Consider the following 23208-nt stretch of genomic DNA (forward strand, 5'->3'; position numbering starts at 1 on the left):
GTCCTGAGGCATGGTCCTATGGCTCAGGTCCTCTGTGAGGGGAGGGGGAGGAGAGAGAAATAGAGAGACTTGTTATTTCAAGGGGTGGCAAACAAATCTCCTGTTTTTCCTTTCAAGCAGATACTTTATTACAACCCCATTTCTGAGACTGCTCCACCCAACATGGTCACACAAGGGCTGTGTGTGTGTGTGTGTGTGTGTGGTTTTACCATCCTTGTGGGGATAAGTCGTCACAAGTATAGTACAACAAGGAAAATTCAGACACGTGGGAACATTTGTGGGTTGGATTTTAAGGTGTTTGAGGCATATGAAGACGGTGTGGCTGGTTTCTCTTATATAAATGTTGGGACATAGTATGCATATTATGACAAAGACAATGATAGTGCTCTTAATGATCATCAGTTGTTGGATAAGACTGGAGGTGTGTGCATGTGGATTTTGAATATGTGGGAGTGGTCTACAGTGTTGTTGTTCAATAGGTGGTTTGTTGGAAAATTTGGCATAGACTAAGTGGCCCCTCAGTTTGGGGTTTCTGTGGTAGGCTGATATACTCATGCAGCCCCAGGACACTCCCACCACCATGCTTGACTGTAGGCAAGACACACTTGTCTTTGTACTCCTCACTTGGTTGCCGCCACACACGCTTGACACCATCTGAACCAAATAAGTTTATCTTGGTCTCAACAGACCACAGGACATGGTTCCAGTAATCCATGTCCTTAGTCTGCTTGTCTTCAGCAAACTGTTTGTGGGCTTTCATGTGCATCATCTTTAGAAGAGGCTTCCTTCTGGGACGACAGCCATGCAGACCAATTTGATGCAGTGTACGGCGTATGGTCTGATTACTGACAGGCTGACCCCCCACCCCTTCAACCTCTGCAGCAATGCTGGCAGCACTCATACGTCTATTTCCCAAAGACAACCTCTGGATATGACGCTGAGCACGTGCACTAAACTTTTTCACACCTGAGACCTTGTAACACTAACGAGTCACATGACACTTGGGAGGGAAAATGGCTAATTGGGCCCAATTTGGACATTTTCACTTCGGGGTGTACTCACTTTTGTTGCCAGCGGTTTAGATATTAATGGCTGTGTGTTGAGTTATTTTGAGTGGACAGCAAATTTACACTGTTAAACAAGCTGTACACTCACTACTTTACATTGTAGCAAAGTGTCATTTCTTCAGTGTTGTCACGTGAAAAGATATACTCAAATATTTACAAAAATGTGAGGGGTGTACTCACTTTTGTGATATACTGTATGTCTGAAGTCCTGAAGTGGGGGGAATGTATGTTGTGTGTGGTGAATCCTTCTTTGAGTCTGGAGTGAAGGAGTTTGTTTCTGAGAAGCTGCTGATGAGATGTATAATCTGGAGTTTTGCCTCTGTTGGAGGAGGTGCTAATGCGTCTCTCTCTCTCCTCACTGAATGAATGACAAATTGGTAACAAGGGGTAACAAGTATGGTGCCAAAAGAGATCGCTGCCGTTGTACGATCCCGAAACCAATTGTGCCACTGTGTATGTTTGTTTTGCGTTGTTTGTAACTCATTTTGTACATAATGTTTCTGCCATCGTGTCTAATGACTGAAATTTTAGATGTCAAGACAGCAATTACTCACCCAGTACAGGAGGAGTACTTTTTCTTTAACGAGTCGGACAGGAAGGATTTACTTCAGACACCCGACAAGGCCCTCATCCCCGTCATTCACAGGAGAAAGAGTCAGAGGTATCGAGGTCGAAGGTCCGGGGGCCTTATAAGGATCGGTCGTTGAGAGGGTAATCTACATTTGCCATCAGTCCTATTAGTCAATAATAAAATAGACAAACTACGATCATGTATGTCCTACCTATATCCTATCATGTATATCCTATCCAAATTCCTACTCCACACACAGAGACACATACAAAGCTGTCCTTTGCCCTCCATTTGGCAAATCTCACCATAATTATATCCTCCTGATTCCTGCTTACAAGCAAAAACTAATGCAGGAAGCACCAGTGACCTGGTTAATAAGAAATTGGTCAGATGAAGCAGATGCTAAGCCACCGGACTGTTTTTCTAGCACAGACTGGAATATGTTCCGGAATTCTTGCGATGGCATTGAGGAGTACACCACATCAGTCACTGGCTTCATCAATAAGTGCATCGATGACGTCATCCCCACGTACATACCCCAACCAGAAGCCATGGATTACAGCCATCATCCACACTGAGCTAAAGGGTAGAGATGCAGCTTTCAAGGATTCATCAAAACAGGCAAAGCGTCAATGCGGGACAAAGATTGAATCGTACTACACCGGCTGTGGCAAGGCTTGTAAACTACTATAGTCCCTGTGCCCAAGAACACTAAGATAACCTGCCTAAATGACAAGCGAGCCATATCACTCATGTCTGTAGCCATGAAGTGCTTTGAAGGGCTGGTCATGGCTCACATCAACACCATTATCCAAGAAAATCTAGACCCACTCTAATTTGCATAACGCCTCAAAAGATCCACAGATGATGCAATCTCTATTGCATTCAACACTGCCCTTTCCCACCTGGACAAAAAGAACACCTATGTGAGAATGCTATTCATTGACGAGAGCTCAGTGTTCAACACCATAGTGCCCCCAAAGCTCATCCATAAGCTAAGGACTCTGGAACTAAACACCTCCCTAAGCAACTGGATCCTGGACTTCCTGACGGGCCAGGTGGTAAGGGTAGGAACAACACATCCGCCACGTTGATCCTCAACACAGGGGCCCCTCAGGGGCACGTGCTCAGCCCCCTCCTGTACTCCCTGTTCCCTCATGACTGCATGGCCAGGCACGACTCCAACACCATGATTAAAATTGCCAAAGACATAGCAGTGGTAGGCCTGATCACTGACAACAACGAGACAGCTTGTAAGGAGGAGGTCAGAGACCTGGCCGTGTGGTGCCAGGACAGCAACCTCTCCCTCAACGTGATCAAGACAATGGAGATGGCTATGGACTACAGGAAAGAGAAGACCCAGCACACCCCCATTCTCATCGACGGGGCTGCAATGGAGCAGGTTGAGAGTTTCAAGTTCCTTGGTGTCCAAATCACCAACAAACTAACATGGTCCAAGCACACCATGACAGTCGTGAAGTGGGCATAACAAAACCTATTCCACCTCAGGAGACTAAAAAGATTTAGTCCTCAGATCCTCAAAAGGTTCTACAGCTGCACCATCGAGAGTATCCTGACTGGTTGCATCACTGCCTAGTATGGAAACTGCTCGACCTCTGACCGCGAGGCACTACAAAGGGTAGTGTGAATGGCCTGCCATCCAGGACCTCTATTCCAGGAAGGCCCTGAGAATTGTCAAAGACTCCAGCCAACATAGTCATGGACTGTTCTCTCTGCTACCACACGGCAAGCATTACCGGAGCGCCAAGTCTATGTCCAAGAGGCTTCTAAAACAGCTTCTACTCTCAAGCCATAAAAATCCTGAACATCTAGAATTTTCACATTGCCCCCATCCCTTCTCCACACCACTGCCATTCTCTGTTGTCATCTATGCATAGTCACCTTAATTATCTCTACCTACATGTACATACTACCTCAACTACCCGTTTCACCCACATATTGACACTGTGCCTGACTCTGTCCCCTTGTATGTATTGTTATTTTCTACTGCTCCTCTTTAATAACTTGTTACTTTTATCTCTTATTCTTATATTTTTTTTAATTGTTAGAGGCTCGTAAGTAAGCATTTCACTGTTGTATTCGGCGCATGTGACTAATACAATAATGTATGTAGTTCACAATGGCATGTCAAACCAAACGAATGGACGCACTGACAGCATTGCAAATGCTGCAGAATTTAGATGAGTTGGAGTCAGATAGAGAACCGGATATTGAGCTTGAAATCAACGTTGCTGATGAAGAGCCAACTGAGATGGTGATCCCAACTGCCACGGTGTAACAGGAGTCTGGGAGGGATGGCACAGTTTGGTTTGAAAAGAGTGACAAGTTTGTGTGACATACAGATGTTGCAGCTGTCGTGACTATAATTAATGTGATGACTGCTATTTATCAAATAATTACCTACTACGTTTAAAACCTCTTTGGGATAGGGGGCAGCATTTTCACTTTTGGATCAATAGCGTGCCCAATTTCAACTTCCTGCTACTCATGCCAAGAATATAAGATATGCATATTATTAGTAGATTTGGATAGAAAACACCTTGAAGTTTCTAAAACTGTTTGAATCATGTCTGTGAGTTTAACAGAAAATATGTAGCAGGCAAAACCCAGAGGACAAACCATTCAGAATTATTTATTTTTTAGTTCACTGTCTGTTCAATGGGTTTTCATGGGGAAATTATATTTCTTAGGCACTTGTTTGCAGCTCCTACCGCTTCCCCTGGATGTCACCAGTCTTTGGAATTTGGTTGGGGTTATTCCTTTGTGCAATGAAGAAGTACGGCCATCTTGGAAAAGGGTAACGCTGTTGAGATTTGGGCAAGACTTGAAAAGTAGCGTTAGTTTCCTCTCGTCCTCTATTGAAAACAGATAGACCCGTCTTCTATTTGATTGATTATCAACAGTTAAAAATACCTAAAGTTATATTACAAAAGTATTTTGAAATGTTTTGGCAAAGTTTACAGGTAACTTTGAGATATTTTGTAGTGGCTTTGCGCAAATTGGAAGCTGTTTTTTTCTGAATCAAACGCGCCAAATAAATTGACATTTTCAATATATATGGACAGGAATTAATCGAACAAAAGGACCATTTGTGATGTTTATGGGACATATTGGAGTGCCAACAAAAGAAGCTCGTCAAAGGTAAGGCATGTTTTATATTTTATTTCTGCGTTTTGTGTAGCGCCTGCAGGGTTGAAATATTATTTCTCTCTTTGTTTACTGCTGTGCTATCATCAGATAATAGCTTCTTATGCTTTCGCCAAAAATACTTTTTGAAATCTGACATGTTGGCTGGATTCACAATGAATGTAGCTTTAATTTGCTATCTTGCATGTGTGATTTAATGATAGTATTTTATTTGAATCTAGCGCTCTGCATTTTCCCTGGCAATTGGCTATCTATCAGCTCTGTGCCAAGCTGATCTGGCGCCTTTGATCCTCACCAGGGAGAGAGAGTCATGACACAGAACATCAGATATTGTACTGTAGCTCATGCGCACAGAAAAGGGAACAGTACGTGGGACAGAGTGGAAAGAGCATGGTGGGGAGTCATTTTGGTCTGATAGGTATGGGGTGGTCGTTTTCATGCAACCGCTTCAGAGAGACCATGCCATGTAAGCGCATCAGAGAGATTATGTGACACCTGCGGCAGGTGCACAAGAAACAAGGCCAATGAAACTGTGTGCAGTGCAAACAATTTATTTGTGGGTCTTACTCACACAAAGCCCCGAAGCACTGTGCTGAATGTGGACCTGAAGCATAAAGAGAAGACAAGATTGATTCATGCTTAAAGGCACACATAAGGGCACAATATTGTGTCCGATTAAATCAACAAATGATTGTTTTATATCCTGTCAAGAATATATTTACACTATTTATTAATGCAATTCACCCTTTACAATTGTTCATGCACTAGTGTTTTAATTTCACCTGTGCAACTGTGTGGTTTATATTTTATGATATTTTTAGTTTCTACTTTGACAAAAGAACCTGTAGCTGACCACTCTATAAATTACTATAACTCTACAACTAATAGAATTTACAAATAAAATTGACCAAATGGATTATACTACAATGTTTTTATTATAAGGGAAATTTAAATTGTGTGGAGTGTGTGTTTGTGTGTGTGTGTGGCTCCCTGTTACAGTTACAGGCGTACTAGGGTTTTCTGAGTCAGTGTTTTGCAGGTCAGCCCCAGACAGTCTCTGCAGGAGGTGTTAGACTACAGCCAAGCTGTCTGAAGGAGAGGAAGCAGCAGAAACGGAATGAACTCAGAAAATAAAATGGACTCACAGACCCTTGACTGTAGAAACTACCACTTCCTCAGTTCAGCATTTTCCATGTGAACTGGTCCTGAACATTCCCTGTATTTGTGGAACACTGACACATTATCTATAGATAATAATTAATAGCTAAGAAATGTTTTTGATGTCCTTAAACATGTGTAATAGGCGTTTTGATATACACTGAGTGACCAAAATATTAGGAATACCTGCTCTTTCTATGACAGACTGACCAGGTGAATCCAGGTGAAAGTTATGATCCCTTATTGATGTTACCTGTTACATCCACTTCAAATCAGTGTAGATGAAGGGGATGAGACAGGTTAAAGAAGGATTTGAGACAATTGAGGCCTTGAGACAATTGAGATATGGATTGTATGTGTGCCATTCAGTGCCATTGAACAGGGTATAGTAGTAGGTGCCAGGTCCACTGGTTTGAGTGTGTGAAGAACTGCAACACTGTTGGGTTTTTCACACTTAACAGTTTCTACTTGACACAACTTTAGGACGCATTGGAGTCAACATGGTCCAGCATCCCTGTGGAACACTTTTGACAACTTGTAGAGTCCATGCCCTGACAAATTAAGGATGTTCTGAAGGCAAAAGTTGGTGCAGCTCAAAATTAGTGGTTCCTAACGTTTTGTATACTCAGTGTACAGTGCAGTTAAAGTAAATCGTTACCCAGTTTTACTGAATAAACCCATTCAAAACACAGCATAATAGTAATATTTCCCTGAGTATTGACAATGAGTACTGGACCAATTAATATCCCAATCTTCCCAGATGTCATTGTTAAGTACATACAGTACTGTGTGGGCAAAACTGCAGTGCCATAAATCTCTTCTCTGTGATGCTGATATTTTCCCATAAGAAATTATCCATATGGTCAAAATGGGAAGAATTATGCTAATTTGCAATGATTTGCATGCAATATAGCCAAGTACGCAGCTCTCTCATACTTTGCTTTGGAAGCATATGAATGAATTTTGCAAGATTTGTGGGGGTTACACTTGATAGATGAGGCTCAACAGTGGAAAAACCAGTCACAGCTTTAATACCATATGATTAATAACTATATGCTACCCAACACTGCTCTAAAAGAGAGAAGACATCATACCAAAACCAAAAGTAACATCTTGCATTCATGTAAGGGATTCTAGGAAATATTGTATAGTTTGCTGTAAAACGGGTGGTTCTAATCCGGAATGCTGATTGGTTAAAATATTCAATCTGATTGCACAATCCACTGTCTCATCAACCCAGCCAGGCAATGTTTAAACTTGATCTCCACTATAAAAAGCATCTAGACATTATCTTTCTTTTCTTTTAGAGTAACATTTCATTTTCGACATCGGAGATTTGTATAGACCTTGCTGTTTGTCTCGCCGACCTTTTCAACATTGTTTCAATATTCAAAGAGAAATGAGTAGCCCTGTGCCACCACCATGACAACTAGATGTTCTCAGACTATGAGAGAAAGCATAGTCAGATGAAGAGAACAGCTAGAGTAGCAGTGTTCTCTGCAATGATCCTTGTCTCCGTCAGGGCCAAAATGTCATGGGACTGAAGGGCAGCATAGGCTGAGATGAACTCGGCATTCTTAACAGCAGATCGGTTGTTTCAAACGCTGCCAGAGACGTGGAATTCCACATGGCTTGTGCATGCAGGTTACACTAAATTAGGAAGGTTGCAGCGAAAGGATGGGGAGTGTCTAAAGCAGGGAGAGGAGAAAACAGGTATAGTAAACACACACACACACACACAGAGAGTTGCCAAAGCTACAAAAAGAGCAGAAACTAGATTTGAATGACTAGGTAAGATACTCAAGTTAGAGTGTGATGTGAAGCCTTCCTTGAATTACTCCGCAGAACTATCTTTGTTTCGGCAAGTCTTAATTTTGCGACAAAACCACTACTGACATGACTCACGCATACAGCTGCTAAACCAGGGGAGACTGAAGTACTAATCACAAATTACTCTGCCCCTTAATCCTGGTTGATCTGTCAACAACTTTCTGCAAATTATGACATTATCCATATTTGGACTCTACAGACTACGTATTTCATCCTAATGATTATTTTTCTTATTTAAGACACCTTTAAATATTCTTTGAACACTTCTCAGGTTCATAGAATCGGATCTTCAGATCAGATCTTCAGTTTCAATGATCAATCGCTGTGAGAAACCTACTCAACTTTGACTTGCACTACTCAAACAGAAGAATCAAGTGAGAGGAACTTTGCTGAACAACACACTCTGATCGCTTACGACAAACTGAGTCTTCATCTTTCCATAAAAGGGAACACGAACCTTACAATGCACCCAATGCACCCTATCTCTTTCGACTGAACAAATTGAGAATTGAACAGAGAGAGAGAGAGAGAGAGAGAGAGAGAGAGAGAGAGTTCCTTGCATCTGAGCTCCAACGAGGGGAGTAGCTTCTTTGACCGACAATGCAGAGGCTTGCATAATAGCTCTATTGTGTCTGCCAAAGCTTAAAGGCGGTAAGACGATTTAATGACTATGCATTCCTTACCCGAAAGTATTTCTGATTCAATTTCTGTGTTACTTACGTTGCAAACTCACCATCTCAGCCTGATTGGTGGGGCCAACCCGGGAGACTATGAAAGGCAGGTAATTAGGACCACCGCCTCCAGCCATATTTGGAAGCACTATAGCCTACAAGGGAAAGGGGGCACAATGTACACAACAGTATACATCGTTATCAAACATGAGTTCAATTTCAACACAGTTACTTCTGGCAAGCAATGGTAATAGATTTTGGGGTGTTTTCCCAAACACAGATTATGCCTTATCGCAAACTAAACTGCACCTTCATGCTGGACTACCTAAAATTATGTTTCACAAATGGTTTTAGTAGTCCTACATTGTCACTAATCTGGATTTAGACTGTCTGCTACTTTAGGTCTAAGTAAGGGTACAATCACTACCTTGTAGGAGGTGGGTTTCACTTCACGCATGTATCAATGGCAATTAATATCTTCCCATTGTTTGATTTTGATTGTACTTCTACATCTGTATTGCTTGCTGTTTGGGGTTTTAGACTGGGTTTCTGTATAGCACTTTGTGACATCAGCTGATGTAAAAAGGGCTTTATAAATACATTTGATTGAAATTTGATTGATTTCTTGATGAAATTACACACAATAGTTGCATATTTGTTGTCCGTCCTAAGTTTTTGAAGCACCTGCAAACCAGGACACAGACGACCCAATTTTGATTTAAAATATAGCTTGCTGCAGTCAAGGAGTATGTAGTCCAGAACCCCTTAAACTCCTTAAACCCTTTGTCTGGGTTAGGCTTAAAGCTGTAATATATAACTTTTTGGGCGACCTGACCAAATTCACAAAGAAATGTTATAGATGTTATAGTTATAGATATGCCATTCCCATTGAAAGCAAGTCTAAGAAGCGGTAGATCTGTTCTATGTGCGCTATTGATATGCTTTCTGTTATCAAGTTTAGTTTTGGTGTCTCTTACTTTCTGTTTTGTACACTAGCTTCAAAAAGCTGAAAATACAAAATGTTTTGATGACACAGCGGTTTTGATGACACAATGAATGTCCACACTCTAGATTGCTTGTTTTGTCACATACTAAAATTAGGCAAACTATTAGAATTTTAGTAACCAGAAAATGGCAGAGATATTTAAGAACTATATAGAACCACACCGTGCACAATGGCTAAATGGGATTTGATATGGTTGATACTGCAGAGAAGACCAGGAGTTGACAGAAAGTATAACAGGTAGGCTAGCTAGCTGTGGTACCTAGGCTGAATGGATGGACTGGTTTGCAAGTGCAAAAATAAACATTGCATTACCAAATACCTAAAAGGCTGACAATAGTTGGCAAATGACGAAAAGGCAACCTTATTTACATCACATTGTCATGACATACTGATGACGAAATTACAATGTAAGCAAGTTACGGTGAAACAACAAAAATAGGAACTTCACTCTTACGGGTATAAGTAAGTAAGTGGTAAGAAAAGTCAGTAAGTCATTGACAACATAATATTCTTTGTTGGGAAACAGTTCAAATTATCTGACCCTTATTACCAGCACTATGTTTTTTTCTTCCTGTCCGAGGATTGGTGGTCACATTTTACATTCATAAACCATGTTGCGGGCTGTTCGAAATCTCTGTGCGGGCTGTTAACAATTGTTCTGTATTTTACACCTTGTTCACTCATGTTTGTTACCTCATTAGCTAGCTATTTACCAGTATATCCAAACATTTGAGAACAAAGAAAGGAAAAGTGTCACGACTTCCGCCGAAGTTGGCTCTCCTGCTTGTTCGGGCGGTGCTCGGCGGTCGTCGTCACCGTCCAACGAGCCACTACTGATCCCTTTTTCGGTTGTCTGTTGGTTTTGTCTTATTAGTTTCATCTGCATGTATTTTCGATTAATTCACGTCCTTATATGTAGTAGGTTGTCCCGCCCTTGTTTTGTGCGGGATTGTTTTTGTATTCATGTCAGTTGGTGTAGTGCTTGTGTTTTATTCTCCGGTCTATTTTTGATCCTGTGTTGGATTGTTCACCCTGTGTGTTGGGTTGACTGTGTTTTTTGTGCGCTGGAGAATAAACTGTCGTATCACTGAAACCTGCTCTCTGCTCCTGATTCCACTCACCTTGATAAAACGTGACAAAGGTATCGCTTCTTCAGGGGATAAATGATCATAGCAATGAATGAATGACATATCTTATGCACGTAGTCATCAAAAACTTGATGCTCTTAAATGTGCAATATGCACAAATCACTACTATTTTCGGGTTGCTAAAAGTTTAATAGTTCGCCTAATTTCAGGATATGTGACAAAAGTCTAGAGAATTATCTAAACCGCTGTAAAATATCTGTTCAGTTACCAAAATATTGTATATTTTTTTACGTTTTAGAAAAGTAAGACAAAAACTAAACTTAAGAATGAAAAGCATTGAAATAGCACACATAGAACAGATCTACAGCTTCTTAGACTTGCTTTCAGCGAGAATGACAGATCTTTAACTCACATTTTTATGTGAATTTGGTTGGGTCACCCAAAAAGTTACATATTTCAGCTTTAAAGAGACAGTGTACAATTTTCAATGTAACACATCTCAATAGGAACATTATGCTTTTATGTAATGTAACAACTTAAAATTCCAGAAATAACATGTATTTGTAACAACATTTTACATTTTCATAATAAACAAATGTATCTAAAGAGTTACATATCATTTTGTGGGGAACAACATGCTTCAGAAGTAGCCAGAATTCATATAAACTATATCTAGATCAATGTTAAAGCGCAATTCCTCCCCTTTTAAAAAAATGAATGTTTCTACGGTCTGTGGTTAAAAAGAAAAGGTCCCCCAAAAAATGCATCTCTGTGACATCACATGGTAGGGGTAAAAGTTAGAAAAACTGATAAAAAAACAACAGATTTTTCAAACATGTCATCGAGTCAAACTTTTTAACTTTATTAATTTCTACACAATGCAGAAATGCACAGTTATATAGACATACAGTTGAAGTCGGAAGTTTAGATGTACTTAGGTTAGAGTCATTAAAACTCATTTCAAATCAAATCAAATTTAATTTGTCACATACACATGGTTAGCAGATGTTAATGCGAGTGTAGCGAAATGCTTGTGCTTCTAGTTCCGACAATGCAGTAATAACCGACGAGTAATCTAGCTAACAATTCCAAAACTACTACCTTCTACACACAAGTGTAAAGGGATAAAGAATATGTACATAAAGATATATGAATGAGTGATGGTACAGAGCGGCATAGGCAAGATGCAGTAGATGGTATCGAGTACAGTATATACATATGAGATGAGTATGTAAACAAAGTGGCATAGTTTAAAGTGGCTAGTGATACATGTATTACATAAAGACGCAGTAGATGATATAGAGTACAGTATATACGTATACATATGAGATAAATAATGTAGGGTATATAAACATTATATTAAGTAGCATTGTTTAAAGTGGCTAGTGATATATTTTACATCATTTCCCATCAATTCCCATTATTAAAGTGGCTGGAGTTGAGTCAGTGTGTTGGCAGCAGCCACTCAATGTTATTGATGGGTGTTTAACAGTCTGATGGCCTTGAGATAGAAGCTGTTTTTCAGTCTCTCGGTCCCAGCTTTGATGCATCTGTACTGCCCTCGCCTTCTGGATGACAGCGGGGTGAACAGGCAGTGGTTCAGGTGGGTGTTGTCCTTGATGATCTTAACATCGGGTGGTGTAGGTGTCCTGGAGGGCAGGTAGTTTGCCCCCGGTGATGCGTTGTGCAGACCTCACTACCCACTGGAGAGACTTACGGTTGTGGGCGGAGCAGTTGCCGTACCAGGCTGTGATACAGCCCGAAAGGATGCTCTCGATTGTGCATCTGTAGAAGTTTGTGAGTGCTTTTGGTGACAAGCCAAATTTCTTCAGCCTCCTGAGGTTGAAGAGGCGCCGCTGCGCCTTCTAAACGATGCTGTCTATGTGGGTGGACCAATTCAGTTTGTTTGTGATGTGTATGCCGAGGAACTTAAAACTTACTACCCTCTCCACTACTGTTCCATCGATGTGGATAGGGGGGTGTTCCCTCTGCTGTTTCCTGAAGTCCACAATCATCTCCTTAGTTTTGTTGACGTTGAGTGTGAGGTTATTTTCCTGACACCAGACTCCGAGGGCCCTCACCTCCTCCCTGTAGGCCGTCTCGTCGTTGTTGGTAATCAAGCCTACCACTGTTGTGTCGTCCGCAAACTTGATGATTGAGTTGGCGGCGTGCGTGGCCACGCAGTCGTGGGTGAACAGGGAGTACAGGAGAGGGCTCAGAACGCACCCTTGTGGGGCCACAGTGATGAGGATCAGCGGGGTGGAGATGTTACCTACCCTCACCACCTGAGGACGGCCCGTCAGGAAGTCCTGTACCCAGTTGCACAGGGCGGGGTCGAGACCCAGTGTCTCGAGCTTGATGACGTGTTTGGAGGGTACTATGGTGTTAAATGCTGAGCTGTAGTCGATGAACAGCATTCTCACATAGGTATTCATCTTGTCCGGATGGGTTAGGGCAGTGTGCAGTGTGGTTGAGATTGCATCGTCTGTGGACCTATTTGGGTGGTAAGCAAATTGGAGTGGGTCTAGGGTGTCAGGTAGGGTGGAGGTGATATGGTCCTTGACTAGTCTCAAAGCACTTCATGATGACGGAAGTGAGTGCTACGGGGCGGTAGTCGTTTAGCTCAGTGACCTTAGCTTTCTTGGGAACAGGAACAATGGTGGCCCTCTTGAAGCATGTGGGAAAAGCAGCCTGGGATAGGGATTGATTGAATATGTCCGTAAACACACCAGCCAGCTGGTCTGCGCATGCTCAGAGGGCGCGGCTGGGGATGTCGTCTGGGCCGCTTAAATGTTTTACTCACCTCGGCTGCAGTGAAGGAGAGTCCGCATGTTTTGGTTGCGGGCCGTGTCAGTGGCACTGTATTGTCCTCAAAGCGGGCAAAATTTTTATTTAGTCTGCCTGGGGGCAAGGCATCCTGGTCCGTGACTGGGCTGGTTTTCTTTTTGTAATCCGTGATTGACTGTAGACCCTGCCACATACCTCTTGTGTCTGTTGCATTGCGATTCTACTTTGTCTCTATACTGACGCTTAGCTTGTTTGATTGCCTTGCGGAGGGAATAGTTACACTGTTTGTATTCGGTCATGTTTCCGGTCACCTTGCCCTGATTAAAAGCAGTGTTTTTTGTGCTTTCAGTTTCACACGAATGCAGCCATCAATCCACGGTTTCTGGTTTGGGAATGTTTTAATCGTTGCTATGGGAACGACATCTTCAACGCACGTTCTAATGAACTCGCTCACCGAATCAGTGTATTCGTCAATGTTGTTGTTTGACGCAATTCGAAACACATCCCAGTCCACGTGATGGAAGCAGTCTTGGAGCGTGGAATCAGATTGGTCGGACCAGCGTTGAACAGACCTCAGCGTGGGAGCTTCTTTTTTTAGCTTCTGTCTGTAGGCAGGGAGCAACAAAATAGAGCCGTGGTCAGCTTTTCCGAAAGGAGGGCGGGGGAGGGCCTTATATGCATTGCAGAAGTTAGAATAGCAATGATCCAAGGTTTTACCAGCCCTGGTTGTGCAATCGATATGCTGATACAATTTAGGGAGTCTTGTTTTCAGATTAGTCTTGTTAAAATCCCCAGCTACAATGAATGCAGCCTCAGGATATGTGGTTTCCAGTTTGCAAAGAGTAAAAATAAAGTTTGTTCAGAGCCAGCGATGTGTCTGCTTGGGGGGGAATGTATACGGCTGTGATTATAATCAAAGAGAATTCTCTTGGTAGAGAATGCAGTCGACATTTGATTGTTAGGAATTCTAAATCAGGTGAACAGAAGGACTTGAGTTCCTGTATATTGTTGTGACCACACCACGTCTCGTTAACCATAAAGCATACCCCCCCGCCACTCTTCTTACCAGAAAGATGTTTGTTTCTGTCGGCGCGATGCGTGGAGAAACCAGCTGGATGCACCGACTCCGATAGAGTCTCTCGAGTGAGCCATGTTTCCGTGAAGCAAAGAACGTTACAGTCCCTGATGTCCCTCTGGAATGCTACCCTTGCTCAGATTTCATCAACCTTGTTGTCAAGAGACTGGACATTGGCGAGTAGTATGCTAGGGAGTGGCGCGCGATGTGCCTGTCTCCAGAGCCTGACCAGAAGACCACTTCGTTTGCCTCTTTTACGACGTCGTTGTTTTGGGTCGCAGGCTGGGATCCATTCCGTTGTCCTGGGTGGAAGGCAGAACACAGGATCCGCTCTGGGAAAGTCATATTCTTGGTCGTACTGATGGTGAGTTGACGCTGCTCTTATATTCAGTAGTTCTTCTCGACTGTGTGTAATGAAACCTAAGATGACCTGGGGTACCAATGTAAGAAATAACACGTAAAAAAACAAAAAACTGCATAGTTTCCGAGGAACGCGAAGCGAGGAGGTCATCTCTGTCAGCGCCGGACACTCCACAAATGTCTTGTTAACAAGCTATAGTTTTGGCAGTTAGGACATCTACCTTGTGCATGACACAAGTCATTTTTCCAACAATTGTTTACGGGCACTTATATTTCACTGTATCACAATTCCAGTAGGTCAGAACTTTACATACACTTGACTGTGCCTTTTTTTAAATCAGAAAATTATGTCATGGCTTTAGAAGCTTCTGATAGGTTAATTGACATAATTTGAGTCAATTGGAGGTGTACCTGTGGATGTATTTCAAGGCCTATATTCAAAAGCAGTGCCTCTTTGCTTGACATTATGGGAAAATCAAAAGAAATCAGCCAAGAACTCAGAAAACAATTGCAGACCTCCACAATTCTGTTTCATCCATAGGATAAATTTCGGATAAATTTCCAAATGCCTGAAGGTACCACGTTCATCTGTACAAACAATAGTACGCAAGTATAAACACCATTGGACCACGCAGCCATCATACCTCTCAAGAAGGAGAAGCGTCACCTTAGAGATAAACATACTTTGGTGCAAAAAAGTGCAAATCCAATCAAATCAAATTGATTTATATAGCCCTTCATACATCAGCTGATATCTCAAAGTGCTGTACAGAAACCCAGCCTAAAACCCCAAACAGCAAGCAATGCAGGTGTAGAAGCACGGTGGCTAGGAAAAACTCCCTTGAAAGGCCAAAACCTAGGAAGAAACCTAGAGAGGAACCAGGCTATGAGGGGTGGCCAGTCCTCTTCTGGCTGTTTCGGGTGGAGATTATAACAGAACATGGCAAAGTTGTTCAAATGTTCATAAATGACCAGCATGGTCAAATAATAATAATCACAGGCAGAACAGTTGAAACTGGAGCAGCAGCACAGCCAGGTGGACTGGGGACAACAAGGAATCATCAAGCCAGGTAGTCCTGAGGCATGGTCCTAGGGCTCAGGACCTCCGAGAGAGAGAAAGAAAGAGAGAAAGAGAGAATTAGAGAGAGCATACTTAAATTCACACAGGACACCAGATAAGACAGGAGAAGTACTCCAGATACAACAAACTGACCCTAGCCCCCCGACACAAACTACTGCAGCATAAATACTGGTGACTGAGACAGGAGGGGTTGAGGAGACACTGTGGCCCCATCCGATGATAGCCCCGGACAGGAAAACAGGAAGGATATAACCCCGCCCACTTTGCCAAAGCACAGCCCCCACACCACTAGAGGGTTATCTTCAACCACCAACCACCATCCTGAGACAAGGCCGAGTGTAGCCCACAAAGATCTCCGCCACAGCACAACCCAAGTGGGGGTGCCAACCCAGACAGGAAGATCACATCAGTGACTCAACCCACTCAAGTGACGCACCCCTCCTAGGGATGGCATGAAAGAGCACCAGTAAGCCAGTGACTCAGCTCCTGTAATAGGGTTAGAGGCAGAGAATCCCAGTGGAAAGAGGGCCAGGCAGAGACAGCATGGGCGGTTCGTTGCTCCAGAGCCTTTCCGTTCACCTTCACACTCCTGGGCCAGACTTCACTCAATCATATGACCCACTGAAGAGATGAGTCTTCAGTAAAGACTTAAAGGTTGAGACAGAGTTTGCGTCTCTCACATGGGTAGGCAGACCATTCCATAGAAATGGAGCTCTATAGGAGAAAGCCCTGCCTCCAGCTGTTTACTTAAAAATTCTAGGAACAATTAGGAGGCCTGCGTCTTGTGACCGAAGCGTACGTGTAGGTATGTACGGCAGGACCAAATCAGAGAGATAGGTAGGAGCAAGCCCATGTTATGCTTTGTAGGTTAGTAGTACAACCTTGAAATCAGCCCTTGCCTTGACAGTGTAGGGAGGCTAGCACTGGAGTATATTGATATTTTTTGGGGGTTCTAGTCAGGATTCTAGCAGCTGTATTTAGCACTAACTGAAGTTTATTTAATGCTTTATCTGGGTAGCCGGAAAGTAGAGGATTGTAGTAGTCTAACCTAGAAGTAACAAAATCATGGATACATTTTTCTGCATCATTTTTCAATCCCAGAACAACAACAAAGGACCTTGTGAAGATGCTGGAGTAAACAGGTACAAAAGTATCTATATCCACATTAAAATTAGTCATATATCGACATAACCTGAAAGGAAGAAGCCACTGCTCAAAAACCGGCATAAAAAAAGCCAGACTACGGTTTACAACTGCACATGGGGACAAATATCGTACTTTTTGGACAATGTCCTCTGGTCTAACGAAACAAAAATAGAACTGTTTGGCCATAATGACCATTGTTATGTTAGGAGGAAAAAGGGGGTGGCTTGCAAGCCGAAGAACACCATCCCAGCCGTGAAGCACGGGGGTGACAGTATCATGTTTTGGGGGTGCTTTGCTGCAGGAGGGACTGGTGCACTTCACAAAATAGATGGCATCATGAAGAAGGAAAATTATTTGGGTATATTGAAGCAACATCTCAAGACATCAGTCAAGAAGTTAAAGCTTGGTCACAAATGGGTCTTCCAAATGGACAATTGCCCCAAGCTTACTTCCAAAGTTGTGGCAAAATGGCTTAAAGACAACAAAGTCAAGCAATTGGAGTGGCCATCACAAAGCCCTGACCTCAATCCTATAGAAAATGTGTGGTCATAACTGAAATAGCGTGTGCAAGCAAGGAGGCCCACAAACCTGACTCAGTTACACCAGCTCTGTCAGGAGGAATGAGACAAAATTCACCCAACTTATTGTGTGAAGCTTGTGGAAGGCTACCAGAAATGTTTGATCCAAGTTAAACAATTTAAAGGCAATACTACCAAATACTAACGAGTGTATGTAAACTTCTGACCACTGGGAATGTGATGAAAGAAGTAAAAGCTGAAATAAATCATTCTCTCTACTATTATTCTGACATTTCACATTCTTAAAATAAAGTGATGATCCTAACTGACCTAAGACAGGGAATGTTTACTAGGGTTAAATGTCAGGAATTGTGAAATACTGAGTTTAAATGTATTTGGATAAGGTGTATGTAAACTTCCAAATTCAACTGTATGTAGACACTGGTATTGCGCTGGAGATAATCAAAATGAGGTTGAAAATTGCCTTTCAAATATTTCTTCTGGTGCTCCTACATTTTATGTTGTGCACATAACTTTTTAAAGTCGAACATTTTTAATTTAGAGCCTTGGCCATACATAGTCGGGAAGGTCAAGGGAAGGAAAGGTCTGAGGGGTTTGTGGATACTGACAAAACAAAAGCGATCAACTTCAAAGGCCCCTTAGAAAGAGAAGTTGGGGGAAATCCAATATCTTGCTCATTAGTCTGCTGGGGTTTCATTGATGTATACTCTCCCTACCAGCAAACAACATGAGGCCTAGGCTTTTCATATGAGTCGATGAGTCAGACCTGCGCTCAACACAAGCACAGCAGCAGCCTTCACACGCTGCCAGGGCTATTATTGCAACTCTGTCCATCAACCACTCTTTTTCTTCATAGACTTAAAACATAATGAATTGGCCTTCGTTTTTTACATATTTCTAATGTCAAATGCAGTGAACATTCCTATACTCAATTGGACATCAATACAGTGAATAGTTATAGCTAAATTGTTGTAGAACAATTCTGTGACAACATTTAACAATGTCTCTTTGCCTTTGCTGTTGTGCCATGATGTTAAATTGCTGTGCTTTAATACCTTTGTTTTTCCAATGGCCGAATTATGGGAATAGAGTAAAGAGGGAAAATGTATTTCAACCTCTGTGATATTTGCAAATCCTTGGAGTGGCAGGTTATTTTCAGAAAACCACAATAAAGTTGCAACATCTGGACTATGCCACATGTATGGATTCCTTTTGTCTGAAATATGGGAACAACAAGGTAATTTCCATTACTGTGGCAACAGAAAGTAATGACAACTCATTCACAATTAACTCTACCCTCACAATGGATAAAACCTGAGGAAAACCGATTGCTGATTAGTTCAGATGAAAGGGACTGAAATGGAGCTTCTGTCGAGTGCCAGATGGTACCGAAAAGAACAAGAAGCAGGGACATGCAACTCTCCATACAAAGAACACAACACGCAATTTAAAAAAAAAACCTGCCTGGCAGCGCATGCAAGAGAGACTGACATTTGTAGAATGTCTTTGTTTACTTTTCTAACATAGTAAGATCACTAGGTGAAAGGCTTGATAATACCACATACAGTGCTTTCGGAAAGTACACACCCCTTGACTTTTTCCACATTTTGTTGTATTACAGCCCAAATTTAAAATTGATTAAATTGAGATGTTTTGTCACTGGCCAACACACACTAACCCATAATGTCAAAGTGGAATTATGTTTATATACAGCTCCAGTCAAAAGTTTGGACACACCTACTAATTCAAGGGTTTTCTTTATTTTTTACAATTTTCTATATTGTAGAATAATAGAAGACATCAACACTACAGAATATCACATATGGAATCATGTAGTAACCAAAATAAGTGTTAAACAAATCAAAATATATTTCAGATTTTAGATTCTTCAAAGCAGCCACCCTTGGCCTTGGTGACATCTTTTCACACTCTTGGCATTGTCGCAACCAGGTTCATGAGTAATGCTTTTGCAACAGTCTTTAAGGAGTTCCCACATATGATGAGCACTTGTTGGCTGCTTTTTCTTCATTCCGCGCTCTAACTCATCCCAAACAATCTCACTTGGGTTGAGGTCAGGCGATTGTGGAGGCCAGGTCATCTGATACAGCACCATCACTCTCCTTCTTGGACAAATAGCCCTTACACAGCCTCGAGGTGGGTTTTGGTTCATTGTCCTGTTGAAAAATAAATGATAGTCTCACTAAGCGCAAGCTAGATGAGATGGCGTATCGCTGCAGAATGTTGTGGTAGACATGCTGGTTAAGTATGCCTTGAATTCTAAATAAATGAGACAGTGTCACCAGCAAAGCACCATCACACCTCCTCCATGCTTCACAGTGGGAACCAAACATGTGGAGATCTGTTCACCTACTCTGCTTCCCACAAAAATCTCTAATTTGGACTGATCAGACCAAAGGTCAGATTTCCACTGGTCTAATGTTCACTACAAGTCTCTTCTTCATATTGGTGTCCTTTAGTAGTGGTTTCTTGGCAGCAATTCAACTATGAAGGCCTGATTCACACAGTATCCTGTGAACAGTTGATGTTGAGATGTGTCTTACTTGAACTCCCTGAAGCATTTATTTGGGCTGCAATCTGAGGTGCAATTAACTCTAATGAATGTATTCTCTGCAGCAGAGGTAACTCTGGGTCTTCCTTTCCTGTGGTGGTCCTCGAGAGCCAGTTTCATCATAGCGCTTGAAGAGTTTTGTGACTGCGCTTGAAGAAACTTTCAAAGTTCTTGACATTTTCCGAATTGACTGGCCTTCATGTCTTAAAAGTAATGATGGACTGTTGTTTCTCTTTGCTTATTTGAGCTGTTCTTCCCATAATATGGAATTGGTCTTTTACCAAATAGGGCTATCTTCTGTACACCACCCCTACCTTGTCACAACACAACCGATTGGCCCAAACACATTAAGAAGGAAAGAAATTCAACAAATGAACTTGTATTATAACCTGGGTGGTTTGAGCCCTGAATGCTGATTGGCTGACAGCCATAGTATATTCGACCGACATGATTCCTAAATAATGGATGGAACGGAGCCAATGGAATGGCATCAAACACATGAAACCATGTGTTTGCTGTATTTGATACCATTCCATGATTCCGCTCCAGCCATTACCATGAGCCCATCCTCCCCAATTAATAAGATGCCACCAACCACCTGTTGTGCAATTATCTATAAGGTGGTCCCTCAGTCGAACAGTGAATTTCAAACACAGCTTCAACCACAAAGACCAGGGAGATTTTCCAATGCCCTGCAAAGAAGGGCACGCTGAACAAAAAACAGACATTGAATATCCCTTTGAGCATGGTGAAGTTATTAATTACACTTTGGATGGTGTATCAATACACCCAGTCACTACAAAGATACAGGTGTCCTTCCTAACTGAGTTGCCGGAGAGGAAGGAAAACAGGGATTTCACAATGAGGCCAATGGTGACTGAGGAAAATTGAGGATGGATTAACAACATCGTAGGTACTCCACATACTAACCTAATTGGCACAGTGAAAAGAAGGAAGCTTGTACAGAATAAAAATATTCCAAAACATGCATCCCGTTTGGAGCAAGGCATTAAAGTAATACTGCAAAAAAATGTGACAAAGCAATTAACTTTTTGTCTTGAATACAAAGTGTTATGTGTGGGGAAAATACATTACAATACAACACTGAGTACCATTCCATATTAAGAAGCATATTGGTGGCTGCATCATGTTATGGGTGTGCTTGTAATCGCTAAGGACTGGGATTTTTTTCAGGATTAAAATGAAATCCTAGAGGAAAACCTGGTTCAGTCTGCTTTCCACCAGACACTGGGAGATAAATTCACCTTTCAGCAGGACAAGAACCTAAAACACAAGGCCAAATCTACGCTGGAGTTGCTGACCAAGAAGACAAAATCAAATCGTATTTGTCACATGCAGATGTTATTGCGGGTGTAGCGAAATGCTTGTGTTTCTAGTTCCAACAATGTTCCAGTGAATGTTCCTGAGTTACAGTTTGGACTTAAATCTATGACAAGACCTGAAAATGGTTGTTTAACAATGATCAACATCCAATTTGACAGAGCTTGAAGAATTTTTTAAAGATTTAATGTGCAAATGTTGCACAATCCAAGTTTGGAAAGCTTTTTGAGTCTTACGCAGAAAGACTCACAGTTGCAATCGCTGCCAAAGCTGCTTCTACAAAGTACTGACTCAGGGGTGCGAATACTTGTAAATGAGATGTCTGTGTTTCATTGTCAATGAATACATTTAAAAAAATATACATTGTCATTTTGGGGTATTGTGTTAAGATGGCTGAGAATTTTGAATTCGGGCTGTAACAACAAAACCTGGAATAAGTCAAGGGGTATGAATACTTTTTGAAAGCAATGAGTAATAAGGAGAGGTCTGTATGGTTATTGACTAAGAATCCGAGAGCAATCCAATAAAATATGTTTTACTCCTCTGCCTACTTCTCAGTATTTGAAATGTCACAAAGAAAGTGTTAACCGACAAGAGACTTCTAAAAGTTGACAGATGAGGAATGAATGGCAGCAATACATAGAAATGCTTTGCTACCTCTAGAGTTTTTGCATGAGATATCTTATTTGGTTTGGGCAAATGTCTCTGCTTTTAACTACTACGTATGTCTTTGCTAGATTTTAAGATTGATTGAATCAATGAATCAAAGTCATTGCTGCACTATAAAAACATACATTTGCATATGTGAAGTTATGTGCGTGCACATTCATTGGCAAATTATTCTTAAAAAATGTAAGGTATCTCTATCAATGCTAAAAATGGATCTCATGACTATTACCTGCAGTGTTCTATTAATCTGAAAAAAGTATTCTCAAACACAGACCATAACATCCAAATAACATCAATTACACCACGTAATGTAAACCTGGATTCCATTATTCCCTCCCAAAAAGGACAACACAATGCATATTTATATTAGGTGTTTGCGACAGCATTCTACAGAATACTGCCTTTCTCCTTGTAAGCATTTGCTCTCTGAACGATACCTGACGGAATATTGTCTGGCTGTCTCAGCGTATTTGGAGAAAGAGCTAGAATGCCCATCAATCTCCCTATGGGTCTTAGCTGTGGATATTGCCACCCAAGCCGCCTGCTTTGGCATCAAACCCCCTGGGTATAATAGCCCCCTCGAGCACCATTGTGAATTCCTTCTCAGGCTTGTCAGTACCCAAAATGTAACCTTATTTTAGAACAATTCCACTCCATCTACATACATTATTATATGAGTCTCATCATTATTTTGCTAAATTAATTTTGATGTGATGTCATATTAGAAATGCAAAATATGCCTGTTGAGTATCTAAAAAAGAGAAATGCATATCCAGATATTTTGTGGTGAATTGACTACAGAAAAGTTAAATGGAAAAAGTTAGCACATTCACATCAAGTAAATCACTATTGCCAGCTAGTAACAACTATCTAAATAATAGTTAGAAGGAAGTAACAGGATCTCACCCTAATTTTACAGCTGTTACCGACTGTTTCTTAAACAACACAATTAGCTTGCTTGTAAGGATCCTAAGGCAGTTAGCTATAGCTAGCGCTTCGACTTGGAGATAAACCCATTCGCAAAAGTGGCTTGAATTGGCAATGAGTAATGAAAGGATAGTAGGATAGTAGGGCAGCTGGCA

Source organism: Oncorhynchus masou, chromosome 9 (genome assembly GCF_036934945.1).
Source record: "Oncorhynchus masou masou isolate Uvic2021 chromosome 9, UVic_Omas_1.1, whole genome shotgun sequence".
In the NCBI taxonomy this organism is placed as follows: domain Eukaryota; kingdom Metazoa; phylum Chordata; class Actinopteri; order Salmoniformes; family Salmonidae; genus Oncorhynchus; species Oncorhynchus masou.